General features: G+C 43.2%; 1 protein-coding gene across 1 annotated transcript in view; it reads left to right on the plus strand.

Moving 5' to 3' along the window:
- LOC124805421 (semaphorin-2A-like) overlaps nucleotides 1–25,732 on the plus strand; it is a 1,298,470-nt gene that overhangs the window by 47,376 nt on the left and 1,225,362 nt on the right. The window lies entirely within an intron of this gene.

Genomic DNA, 25,732 nt, shown 5'->3' on the forward strand with positions numbered 1-25,732 from the left:
GCGGACTTTCCTCATCATTCAGATTGTCCATACTGCTGTGTATAAAACTTCGTCTGCAGGTCCTGGCGGGCCCACCGGTACCGACCGACCGCCGCGTGATCCTCCGCAGATGGCGTCATTCGATGCAGTATGTAGGGGTGTGGGGTCAGTACAACGTTCTTTTCGTGACCTGGAGGTGCTGCTACTTGCCCAAGTAGTTCCTCAAGAGGCATCACGAGGTCCTTCCACCGAGGAAATATTCCGCGGCAGTATTGGAAATCGAACCTGGCTCCTCCTCATGGCAGTCAGTCAACTACGGAGGCCCGTGTATAATTGTTGTTGTTGTTGTGGTCTTCAGACCTGAGACTGGTTTGATGCAGCTGTCCGTGCTACTCTATCCTGTGCAAGCTTCTTCATCTCCCAGTACCTACTGCAACCTACATCCTTCTGAATCTGCTTAGTGTATTCATCTCTTGGTCTCCCTTTACGATTTTTACCCTCCACGCTGCCCTCCAATACTAAATTGGTGATCCCTTGATGCCTCAGAACATGTCCTACCAACCGATCCCTTCTTCTAGTCAAGTTGTGCCACAAACTCCTCTTCTCCCCAATCCTATTCAATACTTCCTCATTAGTTATGTGACCTACCCATCTAATCTTCAGCATTCTTCTGTAGTACCACATTTCGAAAGCTTCTATTCTCTTCTTGTCCAAACTATTTATCGTCCATGTTTCACTACCATACATGGCTACACTCCATACAAATACTTTCAGAAATGACTTCCTGACACTTAAATCTATACTCAATGTTAACAAATTTCTCTTCTTCAGAAACGCTTTCCTTGCCATTGCCAGTCTACATTTGATATCCTCTCTACTTCGACCATCATCAGTTATTTTGCTCCCCAAATAGCAAAACTCCTTTACTACTTTAAGTGTCTCATTTCCTAGTCTAATTCCCTCAGCATCACCCGACTTAATTCGACTACATTCCATTATCCTCGTTTTGCTTTTGTTGGTGTTCATCTTATATCCTCCTTTCAAGACACTGTCCATTCCGTTCAACTGGTCTTCCAAGTCCTTTGCTGTCTCTGACAGAATTACAATGTCATCGGCGAACCTCAAAGTTTTTATTTCTTCTCCATGGATTTTAATACCTACTCCGAATTTTTCTTTTGTTTCCTTTACTGCTTGCTCAATATACAGATTGAACAACATCGGGGAGAGGCTACAACCCTGTCTTACTCCCTTCCCAACCACTGCTTCCCTTTCATGTCCCTCGACTCTTATAACTGCCATCTGGTTTCTGTACAAATTGTAAATAGCCTTTCACTCCCTGTATTTTACCCCTGCCTCCTTTAGAATTTGAAAGAGAGTATTCCAGTCAACATTGTCAAAAGCTTTCTCTAAGTCTACAGATGCTAGAAACGTAAGTTTGCCTTTCCTTAATCTTTCTTCTAAGATAAGTCGTAACGTCAGTATTGCCTCACGTGTTCCAGTGTTTCTACGGAATCCAAACTGATCCTCCCCGATGTTGGCTTCTACTAGTTTTTCCATTCGTCTGTAAAGAAATCGTGTTAGTATTTTGCAGCTGTGACTTATTAAACTGATAGTTTAATTTTCACATCTGTCAACACCTGCTTTCTTTGGGATTGGAATTATTATATTCTTCTTGAAGTCTGAGGGTATTTCGCCTGTTTCTTACATCTTGCTCACCAGATGGTAGGGTTTTGCCAGGACTGGCTCTCCCAAGGTTATCAGTAGTTCTAATGGAATGTTGTCTCCTCCGGGGGGCCTTGTTTCGACTCAGGTCTTTCAGTGCTCTGTCAAACACTTCGCGCAGTATCGTATCTCCCATTTCATCTTCATCTACATCCTCTTCCATTTCCATAATATTGTCCTCAAGTACATCGCCCTTGTATAGAGCCTCTATATACTCCTTCCACCTTTCTGCTTTCCCTTCTTTGCTTAGACTGGGTTTCCATCTGAGCTCTTGATATTCATACAAGTTGTTCTCTTATCTGCAAAGGTCTCTTTAATTTTCCTGTAGGCAGTTTCTTTATCTTACCCCTAGTGAGATAAGCCTCTACATCCTTACATTTGTCCTCTAGCCATCCCTGCTTAGCCATTTTGCACTTCCTTTGATCTCATTTTCGAGACGTTTGTATTCCTTTTTGCCTGCTTCATTTACTGCATTTTTATATTTTCTCCTTTCATCAATTAAATTCCATATTTCTTCTGTTACCCAAGGATTTCTACTAGCCCTCGTCTTTTTACCTACTTGATCCTCTGCTGCCTTCACTACTTCATCCCTCAAAGCTACCCATTCTTCTTCTACTGTATTTCTTTCCCCCATTCCTGTCAATTGTTCCCTTATGCTCTCCCTGAAACTCTGTACAACCTCTGGCTCTTTCAGTTTATCCAGGTCCCATCTCCTTAAATTACCACCTTTTTGCAGTTTCTTCAGTTTTAATCTACAGGTGATAACCAATAGATTGTGGTCAGAGTCCACAGCTGCCCCTGGAAATGTCTTACAATTTAAAACCTGGTTCCTAAATCTCTGTCTTACCATTATATAATCTATCTGATACCTTTTAGTATCTCCAGGGTTCCTCCATGTATACAGCCTTCTTTCATGATTCTTAAACCAGTGTATAATAACAGTAAAAAAGAAAATGGCACCAAGGATAGTCAACAAACTACAGTGGATGACGTTACAAGAAAGAGGTTGGGCATCGTGGAGAATCTTACAAATTCAAATTGTCCACGATCAGAAACGAATCAAGAAACGTTCCCCTTCCTCCAGTATACATCTCGAGTAATGAGTACGTCATTAAAATTACAGAAATTCGGGCCCAGAGAAAAGAGTAGAAGCAATCTTTTTTACCCGTGCGGCATCCGCTAATGGAATGGGAGCGGACGCAATGATACTGTGAAACGACGATGGGTTAGTCATAAAATTGTCGTCTCGAATAAATAAAGTTAGGTAATTAACTTTTGATTTGTTTGCAGGTTCATGTTTGCAGTCCTGCCACTCATGGAAATACCCGCGCGGCAGCACAGCACAGCAACGCCCCGCTAGAGTACCCAAAACAAAACTGTGCATTCCATTGATACAGTAGGATATTGTGCTCGAATTCGTTTATTGCATTTCAAGGGAAGCAGCGCTCCAATAACAAATGGTGAGTTGGTGGAAGTTCACAGCAACAATGCGCCGTCATATGACACAGTGGCCAGCAGGTTCAGAGGCTTTCAGTGTGGCCAAACTAGTGTGACTGACGACCAACGAAGTGCAGACTATTCCGCTATGAAGACCTGGGAATCGCAAAACTAGTGGAGCGCCTACTGCTCTAAGAGCACCGTATCAGGATCGAGGCAATAGTGGAAAAAAGGAAAAATCAACTACGAATCTGTTTTCAATATCTTAAGCTACGCCTTCAACATGACATAGGGTGCTCTCCGCTTGTTCATGTAGTTGCTCTCATCCGTTCAAAAGCCCGTCGATTCTATGCAGCAGCGGAACTGTTGAAGTTGTATCAGGCCAGTCCACGTCACACCTTTGACCGATAAATCACCGTGAACCTCTTTAACAGCGAGACAAAGGATCACAGCAAACAGAGGAAACATGTGGATTTACCACGGCAGAAAAAGGTGAGGACATAAACTTCATCGCGCATTGTGCTTCTTAGTGTTTTTTGGGTCTGGTATGACGTGGCGCAAACAGATCCAGCTCGTCAGGTGCAGATCGTCTCAGGATCGTACTACTGAAATCGGAAATCTACTGACACGGTTACGGGACGCTGTCGAGACGGAGCATCGCTGTTAGCCGTCCAAGGGATTCATTTCGCTCCACAACAAGTCCCAGTTGATTCTGAAGATCCCGCCGGTGTGGCCGAGCGGTTCTAGGCGCTTCAGTCTGGACCCGCGCAACCGCTACGGTTGCAGGTTCGAATCCTGCCTCGGGCATGGATGTGTGTGATGTCCTTAGGTAAGTTAGGTTTAAGTAGTTCTAAGTTCTAGGGGACTAATGACCTCAGATGTTAAGTCTCATAGTGCTCAGAGCCATTTGACCCATTTTTTTTTATTCTGCAAAGGACACAACACGATATTTCTTCGGGATATCAAATTTTAACAGACCATCGTACAGCCCTTATTCGGAACCAAGTGACTTCTTCCCGTATTAAGAATCTGTCGAGTGATAGAATGAAGAGGAGCTAATTTTCGAGATTGAGCGTTTCCTGAACAGTCAAAACACAGACCTCTACAGCTGAGACCTCCGCCAAGTTGGAAAAATGTGTCACACTGAACGCTAAACTTATGGAGAAGTAAACAGTTTTTGATGTTGCTGAGCAACAGTCGTACAATAATCTTTAAGTAAACACACCGTCATTTGACTGTATTGTTGTTAATGTAATTACGCCACAGGCTTCGGCCTTTTATGCGATTATCAAGTGATTGAGTTTATGTCCAGCAATGTACGTTAATGACATAAACTCTATTGTTGTTGTGGTCTTCAGTCCAGAGACTGGTTCGATGCAGCTCTCCTTTCTACTCTATCCTGTGCAAGCTTCTTCATTTCCAAATAACTATTGCAACCTCCATCCTTCTGAATCCGCTTAGTGTATTCATCTCTTGGTCTTCCTCTACGATTTTTATCCTCCACGCTGCCCTCCAGTACTAAATTGGTGAGCCCTTGAAGCCTCAGAACATGTCCTACCAACCGATACCTTCTTCTAGTCATCTTCTCCCCAATTCTATTCGGTACCTTCTCATTAGCTACGTGATCTACCCATCTAATCTCCAGAATTCTTCAGCTTAAACTCATTCACTTGAAAATGGCATAAAAGGCCGAAACCTCGGTCGTAATTAAATAAACAACAATACATTGATATGAAATTATCAAGAAGCTCTGAGATCGGAACCACATAGCACTGACAGAGGAAATAGAGGAGATCCAAAGAAGAGCAGCACATTCCGTCACAGGTTCGTTTAGTAAGCGCGAAAGAGTCACAGAGAAGGTCGGCCAACTCCTGTGGCAGACGCCGCAGGAGAGGCATTCTGCATCACGTTGTGGTCCACTGTTATAGTTGGGAGGGCATAGAAGATATAACCAATATGTCGCTTCCTTCTGCGAATATCTCACAAAAAACAACCGTGAAAATAAAATTGGAGAGATTCGGGCCCACACAGAAGCTCACCGAAAATCGTTCTCCCCGTGAACCATTCGCAAGTGGAACAGGAAGAGGGTGAAGTTACACTGGTACGCAAACTGTCCTTCACTGCCCGTAGTAAGGTGGCTCGCGGACTATAGATGTAGATGTTGAAGGACTAACGTCATTATTAAGTTTCGTGATGGTAGTGTGAGTTTTACGATGGGACAATTGAAACTTTGTGACTACCTTTCGAATGTACTCACCTTTATAAAAAGCTTTCACACAGAACTGTGCAGCAGAGGTACAAACAGTTATTTATCGATTTCACTTCGGTGATTTCATCATTTCCTAGCCTCTCGTTCAACTGTCAGTACTTTGCCAAGACCCAAATGAGAATATCCGTCCCTCCCGTTTTGAATGCAAGAATGCCATCTGAATGCGTAATCGGCGCTCCCCTGATAGAGGTATCGCGGCCAATCTGGACGACACAATAGGCAGGTGTAAAGAGGAGTGGGGGGGGGGGGGGGAAAGGGTCTGGTGCTCAAAACAGCGCCAGATTGTTATCCAGGGGCGGACGCCAGCTGACTGCGCGATCAGCAGCCCGGCGGGCTGGCGCTATCGAGAGGTATCGATCTCTCGCTCTCCCTTTATTTGCGGACGGTCGAGAGCAACGTGACACTGTTACCCAATGCTCGCAATGTCAATTCGGCGCGGCCCATGCAATATGCAGTGAATCCAGAGCGCTCGTATCAGTGGTCGTGTGCAGCTTAGCCCCGCCGTTCCTCTGCGTTCCGTGCCAGGGAGATAGCATTTGACGGATGTATTTGGTGATTAGAAAGTTTGTTGCAGCGAGTGAACAGAGCGTTTCACTTGTGCTTTGTTTATAACTGGACACACTGCCGATAACAGGTGCGTTACAGCAAGAGGTGGGGAATTGTATTCTGATGAAACCAAACTGGAATTCATGGGAACTAATTGACTATCTTAGTGATGTTATACTGAAAACTGCGTCTATGTTTCTACAGAGACTGGGGATGCTTTAGGGCTGTTAGCCGTCCCATAGGCTACTAGTGGGCAACCGGCGGCCCGCGGTTCGCATCCCGCCCGCTATTGGGCTCAGTCCTGCGCGCGGAAGAAATTTGCGGGAAAACGAGCTAGTTAAGGAACCAGCACGCGTTCACCATTATTGTCAATACAATGACCATCTCTGCCGAGCATTATCCTGTATTCAGTACTAGAAATACTGATGAACAGTGTTCATGCCGATGTAAATGTTCTCATTGTTACCACTGCGCATTCAGCGTGTGAGGGCGAGTGTTATCGGTTTGACAATTCGCTTCTCTGTTGTTAGCATTTCTCCAGCTTGGCTTCTGTATAATACACTATGTATATGCTAAGATGAAGCGATTTAGATTCCTGAATTTATAAAGTATAAATAGAAATGATGCCTTAATTTACCTAATGTTACAGAAAGAACCTATGCTTGTGCGCACAGTCATAAGATATATTTTTGGGCAAATGTTTAAAAATGCTTGCTATTCATGTTTGTAGATATTAACACAGAAGAGTGATTCGCCAATGGCCTAAAACACAGGTTACTACTAACTGCTTGTCGACTGGGATTGGCTGTGTCATGTCATATCTTATTTTTCTATTCTTCTTTGCGCTAGTGTTCTTGTGCGTTGTGGGTATATTACAACACGGTAATTGTTGAACGTGAACATGTCCTGGCGTAGCCCGGGCATGTATTTATTGCAATCTTCTATAATTCCACCCTGTGCTGCCTCCTCCCTGCGCCCCTCCTCCACACCCTCTCTCTGCCCACCACCTCCACACCCCTCTCTCTGTCAATCTCCTCCTCCCCATTTCTCTCTGCACGTTAACAGCCCGATCCAAATAGGCGTCTGATAATTCTTACCTCCACACTCTTTCAACATCGGAAGTAACATGTCTACCAGATTTGACTGAACTCGTTCCAGGCATTTAGGATGAGCTTCTTAACTGTGGCTTTGCCCACATATGCACATATCAGATGTATTTCACACACGTTTAATATATTTCTACACATACTTCTGCTACATCTCTACCGAATTTCGCCTTGCAGTAAATGAAATAAGCGTATGGCATTGTTGGCCGGGAGGCTCCCATACGGGGAAGTTCGGCCGCCGCGTGCAAGTCTTATTTCAGTCGACGCCACATAGGGCGACTTGCGTGCCGCTGACGAGGATGAAATGATGAGGAGGACAACACAACACCCAGAAAAATCGAACCTGGTCCCGCTGCATGGGAGGCAACTACGTTACCACCCAGCTAAGCAAGCGGACTTTCACCATGCTGTTTCATTTTCACGTTGTTCAATGCTTATGTCGTCATACCCCTTGAACATGTTGTGCAGGGACAAAATTTTGTACATTCAGTGATATATGAAGGGCTTATTTCGACAGTGGTACAAGTCAATTTTTGTTCCTTTTGAGAAACACAGTCCTAAAGTTAAATAAGGGCTGAAAAATCTGGAGTTGAGATACCAGAGATATTCAAGCATATGGCTTCTTGCTAGAGATGAACCTTTCTTTCTGTTTGTTTGGATCATTAATTTCACAAGCATTATAGGCAGAAAAGTGGCGGTAATGAACATGTACCACTACTGAAATAAGCCCTTCATATGTGAATGCTGTTCACGAAATGTGTCACGAATATAGTTAGTAGCAAAGAAGTAATAAATTTTAACGTTATTCTTCATGCAGCAGTTTTTTTGCATGAACAGCGAAAACGTAGTAAGCGACAAGATTTTTTCCTTTCATCATAATGTGGCGATTATCAGCGAGAAAACGTTTCGTAAAGGTTTGAAATTATGTGTAATGTTTATTGTTGTCATTAACTGATCACATTCTCAGACATTGGATGAACAAATTTTCGATAGTCTCCCGTCGTGGTGTACGCTGTTTTTTCAGCCCCCCCCCCCCCCAATTGATAGATAGGTGGTTCCTACGACCTCAACGGTTCTCTCCAGATAGTAAATGATATGTATAAAAAGTTTGGTTCATATCAGTCGAGTAGTTTAGGAGGAGATATGAAACGTACATGCATACACACATGCGTATAATGTGAACGGATTAGCTTCAACCACTTTCTTTTGCAGGGTTTTATGTTTCCATGGCGACGTTTCAAGATACCTGGCATTCTACCTTCAGACGTTTACATTTATTTTTATGTAGCGAACAATGTTTCTTTACTAACGGCATTGCAGACTTTTACAACGGAAGTTTTTGAGACAGCTGATGTAGGACATCGGAAGTAAAGAAACAAGGTTTACTACGCGAAAATAAAATAATATAAAACATCATAAGGTTTGGCGAACATGAGATGAATGTACCCTCAAAGACGTATATTTTGAGGCCAATTTGTTACCTTGACGTGTCGGGAAATGGGTGCCAGTCATATCCGTAGTTTACCCTGTAAACACGGACACTATAGTTTTGACATTATGCACTAGGAGAGCTGCTGTCGCCTCACGTGACTAGGCGGCCGCGAACAGGCACGCGGGTCACCATAGGTTGCCTATGCTTGCCATACGTCTAGCAGAGATTGCGATGAAAACGTGTAACACAGCTCCTAGCAATCAAAATGGCCTCTGTTCGTCGGGGAAGTGAGTTCACAAGTTACTTAACGTATGCCATATCCAGACTAAACCATTCATTCGTGGTTGGGTGAAGAAGAGCTGCCAAATTGCGCGGATACTGGTTGCTACGCTTCACGTACTGTTTCAAATACTCCAGTGTGCAATATTAAAGCCACAACAGGAAATTTTGCAAGGATGTGCTTATTTTGCCACAAAATAGTTTAAAAAGGTGATAGTAAAGTAGAAACAATGTAAAGAATTCAGGACGCAAACAACTGCAGGGTGCATAACAGTGGGCATACGGATTCTTCGTTTTCTCCTACTTAACGGATTTGTAACACACATTCCGACAAATGGTTAATGTGCTCAGTATGGGGTGCGAACGGATTTGTAACACACATTCCGACAAATGGTTAATGTACTCAGTATGGGGTGAGAACGGATTTGTAACACACATTCCGACAAATGGTTAATGTGCTCAGTATGGCGTGCGAACGGATTTGTAACACACATTCCGACAAATGGTTAATGTGCTCAGTATGGGGTGCGAACGGATTTGTAACACACATTCCGACAAATGGTTAATGTGCTCAGTATGGGGTGCAAACGGATTTGTAACACACATTCCGACAAATGGTTAATGTGCTCAGTATGGGGTGCGACCACCTCTGGCAACAATACAGGCCCGACAACGACGGGACATGCTGTGAATGATGTCACCAGTCTCATGTTGATACAGGAACGTCCATTTTTCCTGCAGGTCTGCTCGCAGTCTTGGAGAATAGCTCTTGGATGCTGACGTGATGCAAGCTGTTTCCGTAGTGCAATCAGAAATGCTGTATGGGACTAAAATCGGGAGAGCAAGCAGGCGACGCCATGCGTTCAAGATCTTCCGTTTCGAAGAAAACATCAACCACCTGTGATCTATGAAGTCGAGCATTATCGTCTGGGCCCAGAGCCCCTCGCAACAACAGCAAACGAGGTCCCAAGATCTCGTTGCGATGCCTGGCAGCAGTTAAACCTTGCCGATTCACCTGTACAATTTCATGAAATCGGATTCGAGTGGTAAACATAATCCCTACCGACGCCATTAGGGATCCTTCTCGATCTCGGTCTCATTCCACAATATTTGGATCGCGAAGTCGTGTCCACGTTCCCTCCAGATGCGAATCCATAGCGAATCACTCTCCAGACGAAATCGAGGCTATGTGAAAACAACATTGGCCCACTGTTCGACAGTCCAGGTGGCATGTTGATGACTCCACTCTAAACGTTCCCTTCTGTGAAGACGCATCAGAGGTAGACGTACAGCACGTCCCCGAGAATTAAGGCCACTGTACCTCCATAGCTGTCCGCTCACTTTCTGCCACTAATACCATGTCATCAGCAAATCTTATACATTGTACTCTCTTTCCACCAATACATATTCCTCTTTTCCCATCTAAACTTTTCGCAATAATCTCTTCAAGGTGTACGTTAAACAACAGTGGGGAAAGGCAACAACCTTGTCTGACACCTCGTCCAATGCTGCTTCCTTCTGACATTTCATTTCCAATCCTTATCCTTACTTTCTGGTGTAAATATAGATCTGTATCAGTCGTCTCTCATTCCAATCTACTCCTTTCCTCTTCAAGATATCCATCAGCTTGTTCCACGGAACTCTGTCAAAAGCCTTTTCTAAATCTATAAAGACAGCAAAGATTTCTCTACCCTTTTCCATATATCTTTCCCCTATAGTTCTTAGCAGGCCAATAGCATCTCTTGTTCCTTTTCCTCTTCTACATCCGAACTGATCCTCTGCAATCCCTCTATCTAGCTTGCCATATAACCTTCTGTTCAACACTCTTAGCAAGACTTTAGCTGCATGGGAAATTAGACTGATAGTCTGGTGCTCTTCACATTTTTTAGTATTTCTCTTTTTCTCTATTGGTATCATAACTGTTGCAGCGAAGTCCTCAGGCCATTCCCCTTTCTCATATATCTCGTTACAGAGGTAGACTATTTCTTTTCTTGCCTTGTTTCCCAGACTCTTCAACAGTTCTGCTGGCAAATCATCTATTCCACATGCCTTCCTATTCTTCATCTCCTTCAGCGCCTTTTCTACTTCTGCTTCCAAGATGGTAAATCCCTTTCCATCTTCCGGCACATATTGCTCCTCTTCAACCTTAATTTCGCTTTGCATTTCATCCCCCTTATACAGACATTCAATATATTCTTGCCATCTGTTCAACAGAAAGAGGAGACTCTTATGTGGCAAATTAGATAAAGGACTAAGGAAAAGGCTTGGCAAATGTTTTGGCTGGAATGTGGCACTATATGGGGCAGAAACATGGACACTGAGACGAGAGGATGAGAAAAGGTTAGAAGCATTTGAAATGTGGATGTGGAAGAGAATGGAGAGAATAAGCTGGATGGAAAGAGTGGGTAATGAAAGAGTATTGGAAAGGGTTGGTGAGAGAAAATGTCTGCTGAAGGTTGTAAGAGAAAGGAAAAAGAACTGGTTGGTACATTCATTGAGAAGGGAGTGCTTGCTAGTAGATGCTTTGGAAGGATTGGTTTGTGGGAGAAGACTAAGAGGAAGAAGGAGATACAAGATGATAGACGACATAAAGGGAATAGGAAATTATGCAGACCTGAAGAGGATGGCAGAAGACCGGACAGCCTGGAGAACTACCATGTGAAAACCTGCCTTTAGGCAGAACACTGATGATGACCTCCAAAGCCTTCTGCACACCATTTGCCTCGGTGAGACACGTCCAGTGGATGCTGCGGGATCAGATGCCGTGCAGTGCTGAGGTGGTACTGTTGTGCCCTTACAACCAAGTAACGGTCTTCTCTTCTGAAGTCACACGTGGTCGGCCCTTCCCTAGTCTTCGGGATACAGTTTCGGTCTCTATAAACTGTCGCCGCATCCGAGAAACAACAGAACGATGCACATTAAGCCATTGGGCCTCACCAGTTTGCGACTCTACTGCTTCCTTTCTTTCTATGGTCCTCCACCGCAGAGAGTCTGGTAGGCATCTTCTCAGGGTCACACTGCACCGTCTGTGACTGTGTACACAGCGTTTGTATACGTGGGGCTACCGGGTAAACACTATCTCGACTCATAGGTCGTCGTTAGCATGGTTGTCCGTTGACCAGAATGCCATCTCCCGTGCAGAACACGATAGTACGGACGTCTGTTGACAGTTTGTGTGAGTGCATTGTGAATTAGACACAAGACGGGGAAAAAGCGGTTTGTTACTTGAATTTTGGACGCCAGTGTATTTGCGGATATTGTCTATGAGATAAGATCGGATGATATAGCAAGCAGGTCAAGGTTCTATAAGGCGTCTGAATGTTCGTATTACCAGGAACGCATGTGTGTCGCGCTGTGAATACAGCTGTTGCAGTTTTGGAAGCTGGGAGTGTCCACAGCGAAGTCACCATGAAGTAGGAGCATGTCCGATTATATTTACGGTGACCTGTCCTAGTGGGCGCAAGTTATGATAGAACACCCCCAAAACATCACAGAATTACTTTTAGCCCAAATTACACCCAGCCGGCCGCTGTGGTCGAGCGGCTCTAGGCACTTCAGTCCGGAACCACGATGCTGCTACGGTCGCTGGTTCGAATCCTGTCTTGGGCATGGATGTGTGTGACGTCTTTAGGTTAGTTAGGTTTAAGTAGTTCTAAATCTAGGGGATTGACGACCTCAGATGTTAAGTCCCATAGTGCTTAGAGCCATCTGAACCCTTTGAATTACACAATTACACCCCCCCTCCCCCCACCATATGGTTTGAACGTCTTTTTGGACTGCAACTCCACTCGACGACTTGCATATTTGAAAGGATGAAAACTCGCTACTGCTTGGACCACACTATAAACCTCCAACAACAACTGTTCAGTATGTCTGTTATTTGGGCCATTGAAGGCCCATAGACAAAGTGCGTGACTCCAAATGTCCATTGTATGCTGTTCATTTCTTATTGTTCGTTCGGAAACTGATCGAACTGCACATGCGTCCAGTGATAGTAGTAATTTCTGTCGGGTATGAAACGGATAATCGTCTTGACACAGCGTGACACTCGCCTTCAGTCCCTGTCGGTTGGGTCTGTCTATGACCATTGTTTTCATGTCTGTTACCCATTTGTGCATAGTAAACCATTTCTTGTAGTTATTTTGGACAGTCCGCATTGTTGCACCAACAAATCGGGACATTAATTCAGAGTGTAGTCGTGGGCACGTCAAAAGACGAGAGTTTATGTCCTTCTGTACGGTCTGCACGTTCATCTGTCTTACTACGCTGATTCCATAGAACTGACTGGAATACACACCAGTTCACTGCCATGACATATATCAGCGTAGATCCGCGTAACCGCCGGCACCAGTTGCTTAGCGCTACAAACACACCACAGCGCTCTTTTGAGTAGGTGTCTAATATTGTGTTCAGTCATGACCAACTCTATTAGAGACATCGACCAAGTAGTGTGCAGCCGGGGTCGGCTTCAAGAAATGCGCGTTCTGCGCGACTGCATTCCAAATGTGATCCACCGATTGCAGGGCCCTGGACGACTACAAAAGCACCGTCGTCATCCTGGGGCTTTCTTCAGACTGCTATAATTCAGTTCCGGTGCAGCGGAGCAGATGTACTCTCTCGTCAGGCTAGGGATGGTGTACCGGAACAGATGGATGAATATGGCGGGGCAGTAGGTTCTTGTATCGTTGCCCGATGACTGACGGTGCTAAACTAATCAGGGCGCCATCCCATGTGAGCATCCCTATATGCTAACGCAGCCAGCAAGAATGGTGGCCATGTGGTTAGCGGCAGACATGTGCTCTGCAATCGACGTATAACAAACATATATCACATACCACTAACCCAAGCAACCTTGTTCTATGCCTTGAGCGTCTACATGCAAACTAATATCTGCTCAGTACGACGCGCATCGGGCGTAGATTCAGATAGGGGGCTTCCATACAGATCTCGGGACGATGGTTCTGGATTATAACAGGGTGATTTATCCACCGTGTACAAAATCTAGGGACTGACTGATGAGGGGACACGGAACAAGAAAGATATAATGAACTTATGTCCGGAAATGCATGGTTTCCGTGCTGGAGACCATTTATCCAATCATACATCGTTACAGAGACTCCGGTCGGATACACGCTGTACCATGCAGACACAGTTACAGTATGTGCTGAAAATGGTTTCCATGCGCTCAACGCATGCGTGTACGCGCTGTAGCATGTTCTGTCTCACACGTTTACGTCGGTTGCATCCGAACAGTGTCAAAGGCAGCATGCTCCATTGTCTCCAAATCTGGATTGGGCTTTGCATACACGACACTTTGGAGCTTGGCCCATAACCAGAAATAGCACAGGTTGAGTTCCGGTGAACGAAAACGCCTTGCAACTGGACCCCCTCGTCCTATCCATCGACCAGGGAAGACACGATTGTGATGATTCAGAACGTTAACGGCGAAGTCGGCTAGAGTACCAGCCGCATAACCCTTCGAATCATCAATGGCATTTCTTCCAGCAGGGGAGGCAAAGTCACCCGCAAGAAACGCCAATGGCTCGGATTTGTTAAGTGACGTGGAAGGAAGGTTGATCCCAAAATACGGTCGCCAATTATCCCGACCCATACATTCAGACTGCACCGATGCTGAAGATTCATTGTCACCCTACCATGAAGGCTCTGCTGCTATCCCACAGGTGACTGTTGCGAAGCTGCGCGGGATTAGCCGAGCGGTCTAAGGCGCTGCAGTCATGGACTGTGCGGCTGGTCCCGGTGGAGGTTCGAGTCCTCCCTCGGGCATGGGTGTGTGTGTATGTCCTTAGGATAATGTAGGTTAAGTAGTGTGTAGGCTTAGGGACTGATGACCTTAGCAGTTAAGTCCCATAAGATGTCACACACATACTGTTGCGGAAGTTGAAGATACGACTCAGCGTGAAGGAGGCTTCATCTGTGTATGGGATGGATAACAGAAATTCCGGAATCGTGGTTACCTGCTCCCGATGTGGAAAGTCTGTCACTAGTGAGCCCTGCACACTCTGTAAGAGATTAGGGTAGTAACAATTGTCATGGAGAACGTTCCACGCGGTCCTCTGGCTTACCTTGTACTGGCGGGCCAATTGCCTGCTACTGACAACGTAGTCGACTTCCACGGTGGTGATCTGATTTTCCTCCAAGAAACATTCGAACATTTCGGGTATGTCCTTCATCATTTCCTGCCTTGTGAAACGACCCTGTCTCATACAAACGGTGAAACGCTGTTGCAAACAATGAATACTGTGGTTGTCGTCGTCGGGGATATGTCTCCTGATACAACCTATCTGTCCGCAGCCCGTTACCATTTGCCTTACTGTAAGTGAACATCATGTCGGCGAGCTCTCGAATCGAATACGGAACCATTGTGTACAACACTGTATCACATCCACTACAAGGTGGGTCAGCAAGAGAAGTGAATCGGACACAACATTACCAATTACTATGGTAGGAGAGAGCGCTAGGGCATGACGCATGAGGGACAGTACCACCCTCTAGGAGGAAATCATACTGTAACTGTGCCTGCGTGACACAGAGCGTTTTAGACCGCAGTCTCTGTAACGAAGTATGATTGAATAACTGGTCTTTAATATGGAAACCAGTCATTTCGGGACGTAAGTTGATTAGACGTTTTTGGTTCCGTATCCTCCCATTTATCAATCCCTAGAGTTTGTGCATTGTGCAAAAAATTACCCTGCATAGTTGGATACCACAGTTCCCCAACATTAATTAATAGCTATGCAGAGCATTTTGTCCGTAACTAAATACCTACTAGCCTGAGGCGAAAATTTCGTTGATGTAAACTGTGTCTGTGTTTCTTGTGCTAATGTAAGTAACCTGCGCGACCCAATTAAAGGACCACTTTTTCGTAGCCCCGTAATTATTTCTGTTGCGAATTAAAAGCTTGAAATTTGGCGCAAAAGTGACTACAATATTCCTGTGATAGGTGCAAAAGCATGGCTTCCTTCGACGTCACCCTCGAGGTCGGCGACGCTTCAAACAGCAAACTGTCGACACATGCGAAAAAAAGGCCAGACGTCAGAAGTTAATATGATGTGTAAGGTGGGTTTTTGGTGTCACATTGGCGCCAAATTTCACCAGAATTCTGCCCTACGCTACCGTGGACGTGCTCAACAAACGTGGGTGGGTGGCACTGAAGGTGTTCCCGACCTGAATGGGGGAGGGTGTGGGGTGGGGGGGGGGGACCTCCGAGGGACCATTTGCCGTTTTATTCAGGCATATGACAATGCCGCATCGCGCCATGATCACGCCACAGGACAGTGCAAAAGAGGAGGGCTGAAAAAGCGTAAGCACCATTTGTTGTTTCGCGTAGCGTGTAAATTCCGTCGAATGATTTTGAATGGTGCCTTGTGGCTCTACACTGTACACCAGAACCAAAAATTGCGGTTGCACCACACTCCAAACGGTGTTACTGGCCCACGATGTCGTTACAGAAGGGTTGAAGCGTTCGAGGGTGTCAGCGATGTTAAACGTTGGAAAGAAACGTTGCCCTCTTGCCCACCGCACTGTGAACTGGCGTTTTTGACTGCAGAATGGGTGGCAATTTGGCAATTAACGCCTCGAGGGAAAAGGAGGATTCATTGACGTCCTCTTTGACACCCCTTGAGGCCCTTTCGTGTCGGTTCTGAGCGACGGTGTGTCTAAAATGTTTGCTGGGCGTTGCCGTTCTAGCCTCCGCGGCGGAGGCGTCAACAGAAGGGGTGAAACGTGGGTAAGAAGGGGTGCGATGGCCTTGTGACAGCGTGACATGTCCACGGTGGCGTTCGGTAGAATTGTGGTGAAATGTGGTTCCACCTGTGGGCCATTGCGCGCTAATTCCAGCGGTCCACCAGTGTGAGTCCAGGGGCGCAGATATTTTTTCTTGTGGAGGGGGGAGGGGGGGGGGTCTAAGGTTCAGTTCTATTGAAGTACAAGATGTTCACTCAGATCCGTATCGCAAAATAGCAGCAGCTGAACTGCCCTAACCTGTTTCAACGACTAGAATTGGAACACAGGATGCATCAACTGAAAATTTTGATATGAAAGTGGTAAAGGTGATGGTGCCGGATTGACAGGTATGCAACAATATTGAGGAAACATTTTTATTAATCGCGTAAAATCTCAACTGACAAATCAAAATCAAGAGCCCCCGTCCCAGTTAACCATACAATACACAGATTATAGCGGCCCCAAAACACAGTCGTTAAAAGGAAGTACATAACAGAATGACTTACACAGAAGTATTTCAGATTCAATGCTCACAGTAGCCTGTTGCCAATCCCTCAATTGAAATAACCTAAAAATCTCAGATCTATGGCGCCATTTACAACTGCCTTTTTGAAACAATTACGTAACAGATATTACAGTTTTATATCAATCCCAGCAGAGGTTTTAAGAAACACAGTATAGTCGAAACAGGATCACCCAAAATACTCAGTACTCAAAACATTAGCAATAGGGAGGGATACTAATTATCACAGAGGGGCTTAAAGAAAAAGGAACTACTGCCTTTGAAACTGTAACGTTAGTTAATACGGAACGTAACCCTAGAATAACAAGATGGTGTAACAAATTACTCCAGTCCATATAATTTTTTATCCTATGTTGGTACTACTGGCTTCTCAGGCTGGAGTCACTGATTACCTTTTCATTCAGAATCGTTCTTCATATTGAGGAAGCCATAATCTCTCAGGCTTTATTCTCTGTCATCCTTTAACAGGTAAACTGTGAAATTTATCCGCCTTGTTTTATATGTTAAATTTTTCGGTATACAAAATAGGTGGTACTTTCTTTTGCAGACATAGAATACGTCTTCTGACAAAATATTAAGAGCTTCAGAGGAAATAAGAAAAGACACTGTAAATGGATGTTACAGAGACTCAGACGAAGATGTGAGTGAACCTGAAGACGGTCACATCACAGGCAACAAGGAGTATCACAAGTTCGATGTAACCCTATTTGATGTTGATTCAGTCAGATGAAGGTGATCGCCAAGTACAGAAAATTTTATATCACAGAAATGGGTATTGTTGGCACACACCCCCTTCCATAAAAATGCATCAAGTGGCAGCAAAGAATATAGTTTCAGATCAGCGCACACTTCGCTGCAGAGTTAAAATTTCTTTCTGGAAGAACATAGTTGTACAAGTACCTGGTGCACTCAGCAGGCAACATAAGAAGTGTCTCCCGTGAAATTATTTGAACTATTGTTTGGTAATGACATGGTTTCACTAATTGTTACCTACACAAACTAAAGAGTTGCTGATTCGAGGGTAAAATTCACATTGCCGCACATATTGGAGATACCAACCAAAACAAAATAAAAGCATTATTTGGTATATTTTTTATGGGCGAAGCTCTAAGAAATGTGCATGTCAACTGTACTGATGTAGCCGGCCGCTGTGGCCGAGCGGTTCTAGGGGCTGCCTCGGGATGGATATGTGTGATGTCCTTAGGTTAGTTAGGTTTAAGTAGTTCTAAGATTAGAGGACAGGGGACTGATGACCTCAGATGCTAAGTCCCATAGTGCTCAGAGCCTTTTGTACAGGGGGCCCCACTTTTCTGAGGAGTTATGACGAAAAACCGATTTCACTTTTTGATTAATAATCTAAGATTTAATGACCAACATACTAGATTGCAAAGGACAACGGCAGACAATTCACTGCATTCCGAGATTTATGGTGTATTTTTGTCAAGCATAGTGAACAACTGTACACTCCCTCTACTCTCCAACAATTGACGAGACACTCCTTAGCTTCCGAGGCAGATGCCCACTCGAAATGTGTCTCTCAAGGAATCCAGACAATTATGGACTAAAGATTATTTCATTATGTGATACGAAGACATATTACTTTTATGGTGGGGCATCTCATATTTGGGAAAAGAGACTAGGGATGAATTGGTTTCAGTTCCTACATATCATATGATGAAATTACGTGAACCTGTTTATGGAACCAACTGGGACAGTACGATGGACAACTGGAAACGCCTATGTCTTGAATATGGGGAATGGCGGCACACACAGCTGAAGCAATTTTCTCAAGTCATTGGCTTTTGGGATGGATGAAGCAGAAGTGAAAGATAGACTCACGAGAAAAATTTAACCAGAGCTTCGCATAACCATGAAACAGATTTTCACACATTTTGGGACCAATATTCCAAGATCTGCAGCACAACCAGACACGAACTCAAAAAAAAAAAAAAAAAAAAAAAAAAAAAAGTGGATAATACTTTCTTTCAGTTAAAAAGAAGACTCAAAAAGGCCCTGTGTCTCTTCGAAACAAGTGTGCAAAGACCATCAAAAGACATTTGTCAAAGCTGTCATAACAGTCTAGTATAAAAATGTTTGATGTGTTCAAAATTTCATAAAATTTTGAAATTAATTTATAAAATCTGTGTTTCCTTTCACACAGGAGACTATTATTTCATAGTTGCTAGCTTTACATTTTTTACCAATTTACATATTATTTGTGATATTATAGCAAACAATTCCTTCAACGATTCTTATGCTTTATGATGTGTCCTACTGTGTTTTGCAATGTTATAACAAAAAAGGTAATTGAGTACAATAGAGAACTGCAATCCTATATTTCCATATATGACAACCATGATACAATAAATACACTGATATTATAATGACTATTTGCTTTATCATATTGTAAAACATTGATGATACTTTGTAACAAATGTTGCATATTGTTTGATTATTACTTTGTAGTACTCCAGAACATTTTTTTAACAGAGATAATTTATAAAAACATGGGGTAAACATTTGCATCAGCTTGTTATTTATGTCTCAGAATTCGCATTTTGTTACCCTGGGTTCAAATGGTTCAAATGGCTCTGAGCACTATGGGACTTAACATCTGAGGTCATCAGTCCCCTAGAACTTAGAACTACTTAAACCTAACTAACATAAGGACATCACACACATCCATGCCCGAGGCAGGATTCGAACCTGCGACCGTAGCAGTCGTGCGGTTCCAGACTGAAGCGCCTTGAACCGCTCGGCGACACCGGCTGGCTGTTACTCTAGGCTTTAAGACTCGTAGTGAATAACGAATAGAAAACATTTGTGGAAATAAAGAACGCAATCGTCTTTAAACATGTCAACAGCAAAGTTTATAGGACTTTCACAACCACGTGGCCCAGACACCCAACAACTGCCTAGCGTGCCAAAAATTCAATGCACTTCAGCTCCATTTCGTACAAGCCAAAGTGGGCGGACGCCGACCCGAGGTAATATGCCAGCGGCAGATCTTGTCGGTAAGTCCAGCTTGCCAGCAGGTCGAAGCACGTGACAGACACAGCCCACCGACAGCCGGTTAGCTGACAGACTGTGTTCTCTGGCTGTCTGTTCGACAAGGAAGAACGCACTCGGGAATCCCCCTGGCGACCCCGTCAGCAGTGGCGGGGAGCGAAACTGTGTTCGGTGGTTGTTCAAATCGGTTCGGTGATGTGACGGAATTCAACCGTTACGGATACAAATGAATGGAGATGAAAGCACTCTACTACAAAAATTCCGACGCGTATCGCTATTGACGTAAATCACGAATGTTATTTCTGTAAAAAGGCAATGTCCTGACAGACTGACTCATCAACCCCCAGCCCAAACAGCTAAGAACAGAAATTTCAAATTTGGAGAAGGTGTGGATCTTATACTTTATGTGTCGTTTACAAAGAGATTTTTCGAAATTATAACCCTAAGATGGTTAAATAGGGTATGGACTATCTTTTTTCTTCTTTAAAATGTTGCTCTTAAGGCAATTTTGAAGATGGACCTACGAAAATTGATATTTTGAAAGCCATGTCTTGAACACTGGTATTTGACTTCTCGGTTACAAATAAAAATAAAGAAAAAACTTGTTTTAGTGGTTTTTGAAAACCGAACCCCTAAGAGGGTGAAATAGGGGATGAGATTTTTTTACGAAAATATTTTATTATGAAAGCATTTTACAGCTAACTCTGTGAAAATGTGAATCTGGCTTCTCAGTTATAAATAAAAAACACGTGTTTCACTGCTTTTGGAAATTCAACCCATTGAGGGGTGAAACGGGGGTGAAAGTCTTTATGGAAATATTTTATTGTGCAAGCATTTTTCAAGTTAGGTCCGTGAAAATTTGTATTTAGCTTCTCTGTTAGAAATAACACGTAGACATGTTAATAACTGTTTTTGGAAATTCACCCCCTACCGGATGAAATAGGGGATGGAACATTTTATTAAAATATTTCATTGCGAAAGTATTTTAAAGCTAAATCTTAATTGGTGTTTGGCTCCTCGGATAGAGATGAAAAAAAAATGTGTTATATTGTTTTTGGAAATTCGCCCCTATGGGGTGAAATGTGGAATAGGTCAGACTGAGTTACTGACGCATCATCGCTCAGCCAGAATCACAAAGTACAGAAACTCGATGTTTGGAGGGTGTGTGGATCTTGTACTGTAGGCATCGTTTAAGAAGGTAGCCTATTGTCCGAAAATCCATTCCTAAGGGGGTGGAATAGGGTATGAACGACTTTTTGAAAGTATGTCGCTATTAAGAGAATTTTGAAGCTAGAGCTACGAATACTGGTGGTTTCTTAGTCCCAAAATAAAAAGTACGTGTTTCAGCAGTTTTTGAAATTCCACCACTAATGGGTGAAATGGTGGTGAAAGTTTTTTGAAAATAAGTAATTCCTAAATAACTACTACAGTACTTTTAAGGCTATATCTATGACAATTGGTATTTGAGTTAGAAATAAAAAAAATAGTTTTTCAGTGTTTCTGGAAATTCTGCTCCTAAAGGAGTACAATAGGGGACAAGAATTTTTAAGAAAATATTTCGTTTCACAAAAAAATTTACAGCTAAATTTATGAAAATTGGTATTTCGTTTCTATTTCTTACGGGATGAATGTTGTTACGTGTATCTCTCCACAAGAACGCAAAAGGCGTGACTAGCAAACACTGTGAACTCCTGCTACGAGAATCACTTTCTGGTCGGAAGTGCATTCGGAAAAGACAATGCTAATATGGTTTTAATTAGCGTGAAGAGCTTAGAAAGCGTTGCAGTTTGTGAACGACATAAAAATTCGATGTAATAAAAACAAAAAAAGGAAAGAAGTCTGAGCAGGCCATACACTCTCCATGAGCGAAGCAGCGGGCGCCAAAGTGGTTGACTGTAATCTACGTGTCATTAGATAGGCCGCCTTATATGCTTTCACTGTCGGCATAGTTGATATGGAAAGAAAATACTTTGCTAAACATGGCACACATCAGACTAAATTGGCAAATCATTGGTCCCTGATAATTAGTGTTTCTGAAAGATTTAGGATGAAATATGAGGAGCATTGTGCGAAGTATTGACAGCATCCATACCACATGTATTGTTCTGCTGATAAATAAATAAATAAATAAATCATAGCTTCAGATAATGAAATTAAAACAAAGGTACCAGCAAATAATAACCACATTCCTTATAACGGCATATCCAGTTTCTTCTTTCTCTCGGCGAGGTTGCGTATGTATAACCTCCAATGGTGTAACAGGCACAAGACGTTGAATGGCAAGAGGGCTAGACCATTTAGTCTTCTCTGAAAGGATAAAGCACAATTATCAACTTAATTACAGCAGAATAAATTATTTTAGTACTTATAAATATTAATAAATGCGAATATAATAGTTGTTATATGACGTGAAGTAATGTAATTAACTTCAAAACCTACCTGTCTTGTTGAATTTCGCAGGTATGTCCAGCTTCTCTTTCAAGTGAAGAATACCCTCTCTGCTGCGGTTGTAGTTACAGAAAATGTGGTCAGTACCTGCAGAAGGTTTGGGTACATGTCTTCATTGCATAATTACAGTGCTTCCATGGCAGACGAAGATCTTGAATCTTCATTCACAGATTCCCCACTTCATTAATGTAATTCAGCGAGAACTCCACATTCCATATCTTCAATGTAGTGCTCAGTTAAAGTCTTGAACTCTTCTCGTTCTTCAATGTTTAAGAGGACTTCATAGGCTGACATTGGGATCAGTGAAGAAAATCCAGATGGTAAGTTATTGCGTTTACAAACTTTAAGTCTGTTACAAATCAGTCAAAAACTGGGACAAAGACCGCCCCTTAGTAGTACTCTTTTTACCACCGGTGAAATATCCAGCAGTTGACAAGTTTCTGTTGTTCTCACAGGAACAGTCCTTATACGAGGGCTATTCAGAAAGTACAGAACGAATTGCCATTAAAAAAAAAAAACTAAGTACAAGGAATACATTTTATTGTATACATCTGAAAGAGCGACTGAGATACTACTCTTCCACATAGACACCAAACATACTGGGGCACTTATCATAGTGGTGGACAAGATATGATATACCTTCGTCGTAAAATTCTGCCGCCTGAGACGTCAGCCGGTGAGTCACTCCCGCCTGGAGCTCCGCGTCGTCATCAAAGCGCTGCGTTGCAAGCCAGTTCTTCATCTTGGGAAACAAGTGGAAGTCGTTTGGTGCAAGATCGGGGCTGTAGAGCGGATGAGGGAAAATTTCCCATTCGAAGAATTAAGGAGTTCTATAGTGCGGTTTGCCGGTGGCATTGTCGTGCAAAAACAAAATTTTGAACGTCAGCTTTCCTCGGCGTTTGTTTTGAACTGTTCTTCTAAGGCTGTGTAAAGTTTGAGCTCCGTTATTGTGAAGTGACGGTTTTCACGAATCGTTTCATCAACTTTAGCTACAAGATGGTCAGTCAGAATGCTCGGGCATCCATTCTTCTCTTCATCATGAACGTTGGTTCGGTCATTTTTAACCGAATGCACCAGTTCCGGACGGAACATTCGCTTATTACGTTGTTTCCGTACACTTCGCACAGTTCACGATCCATTTCTATACGTTTTGTGTTTTTTGCCAACAAACACCGTATCACAGACCGCACCTCATAACTGGCGGGACTTTCGATTGCAGCGCACATTTCAAATTCGAATATCGAAAAAACCGGACGCGCAGCGACGTTCCCGCTGTCACGGATGGATGCCGACTGAGCTGCCGAGCACGCACAAACCAAAATATACGCGATCGGTGCGCGCCTAGCGGCGTCAGACGGAAACGTTCCCTACTTTCTGAAAAGCCCTTGTAGATTTATAGCATCAGACCTCGGGATTCTTAGTTCTTCACTAGTGCCTTCAGCTGCTTTAATAGCTTCTCTCATCTCAGAGTTGGTTTTTGAAGTCACATCTCCAGTCTTAAAGCGCTTTTCCTCAATTGGTCTGTCTTCTGGAGCATGACCCTTATTTTCAGCGCATTTCAAAGGCCACTAAAAACAAACTATTTGCGCTTCATTTAAACGGGAAACTCCTAACCTCAGTATCAAAGGGATGATACAAATGGTTCAAATGGCTCTGAGCACTATGGGATTCAACTGCTGTGGTCATAAGTCCCCTAGAACTTAGAACTACTTAAACCTAACTAACCTAAGGACATCACACACATCCATGCCCGATGCAGGATTCGAACCTGCGACCGTAGTGGTCAGGATGATACAAAACTTATATTTAGTGTCATGTAAGATTCGCCTGATTAAATTAAAAGAATTATTTAACAACACTTCACTCTTCCAAAATATAGATAAAAAAACTTACCATGAAATATCACTACAGGTGAATTGAATCTCAGTCACGCTAAGTATTGTAATTCCCTTCTTGTTATCAGTGTGATAAAACGTTGTAAAACTTCCACAGACTTATTCGTCCTTTAACCCATATGTAAACAAACACACATTCAGTGATTGGTCAGTGACACAAGGACACAGCCACCGGATGTTATTCTGGCATTGGAAATATGTCCTACTTATGTATTAGGTATGTCATTGTTAAATCGTTACAAACGGAACTCTGAAACACTCTAAAGTCTAAAGCGTTAAAAGACTTCTAGCTTTTGGTAATTTGTACATTGTTACAGCCATGTTTCTTTTATTTCAAGTTTTAGTGATCTCACACACAATTTTCCGCTCTATATGTATGGAGATAAGTCGATATAAGTTGCCGGTACTAAGAATTTTTTATAATTCATTAATCGCTTTTGAGCACTACCCATACAGCGAGCCTAAGACATATAAAAAACCAGTATCTGTTACATCCATTTAAATTGAACTTAAATCAATCATCTAGGCTTATTAACATATACTCTAAGACAGAAAAAACGAATCACCACGAAGGAATTATCCGAATGGGACGCAAGTCAGTAGATGTAATGTACATGTACAGACAAACAAATGGTTACAGTTTTAGAAAAATTGGCTAATATATTCAAGAGAAAGAGCTTCACAAATTGAGGAAGTCAATAACGCAATGCTCCAACTCTGGCTCTTATGCAAGCAGTTATTCGGCTTAGCATTGATTGACATAGTTATTGGACGTACTTCTGTCCAATTGGTGCGTTAGATCGTCAAAACTCCCGAACTAGTTGGAATGACCGGCCCATAATGCTCCAAACGTTCTCAATTGGGGAGAGAAACTCTCGCCGTGTTAGGAGGAAAGGGGGTAGGGGGGTGGGGGGCGGAGCTTCACACTTTTATATCTTCTGTTGGTAAAATAGTTTTAGTGTTTGTTGGTAAAGCATTTCCACAGACAATCAGATAATGCATTAGTTTCTTGATACCTTCTGTGGCAGCCAAAGTTGATTAACATCTTCCTCGCTGCCGCAAAGCTTCGACCTCACTGGTGTGTAAGTTGCGGAAAGGAGAACCTCGTCCTATGTTGAAGAGGTACGGGAGTCTACCATAAAATGATGGAACTTATGCATGCGAGCGGCAAGAAAATCGACAGCTCTGGTATAAATTACACACAGAAGTAACAAGGTTATGTAAAATCATAGAGCTTAGAGATGCTCATGATCAAACAAACTCGTTACGATATTTGCTCTTCAGTAGACACATAAGACGAGGCGTTGCAGCAGCACCGGGAATTGCGCACGTTTGAAGCGAAAT

Source organism: Schistocerca piceifrons, chromosome 7, assembly GCF_021461385.2.
Source record: "Schistocerca piceifrons isolate TAMUIC-IGC-003096 chromosome 7, iqSchPice1.1, whole genome shotgun sequence".
NCBI lineage: Eukaryota > Metazoa > Arthropoda > Insecta > Orthoptera > Acrididae > Schistocerca > Schistocerca piceifrons.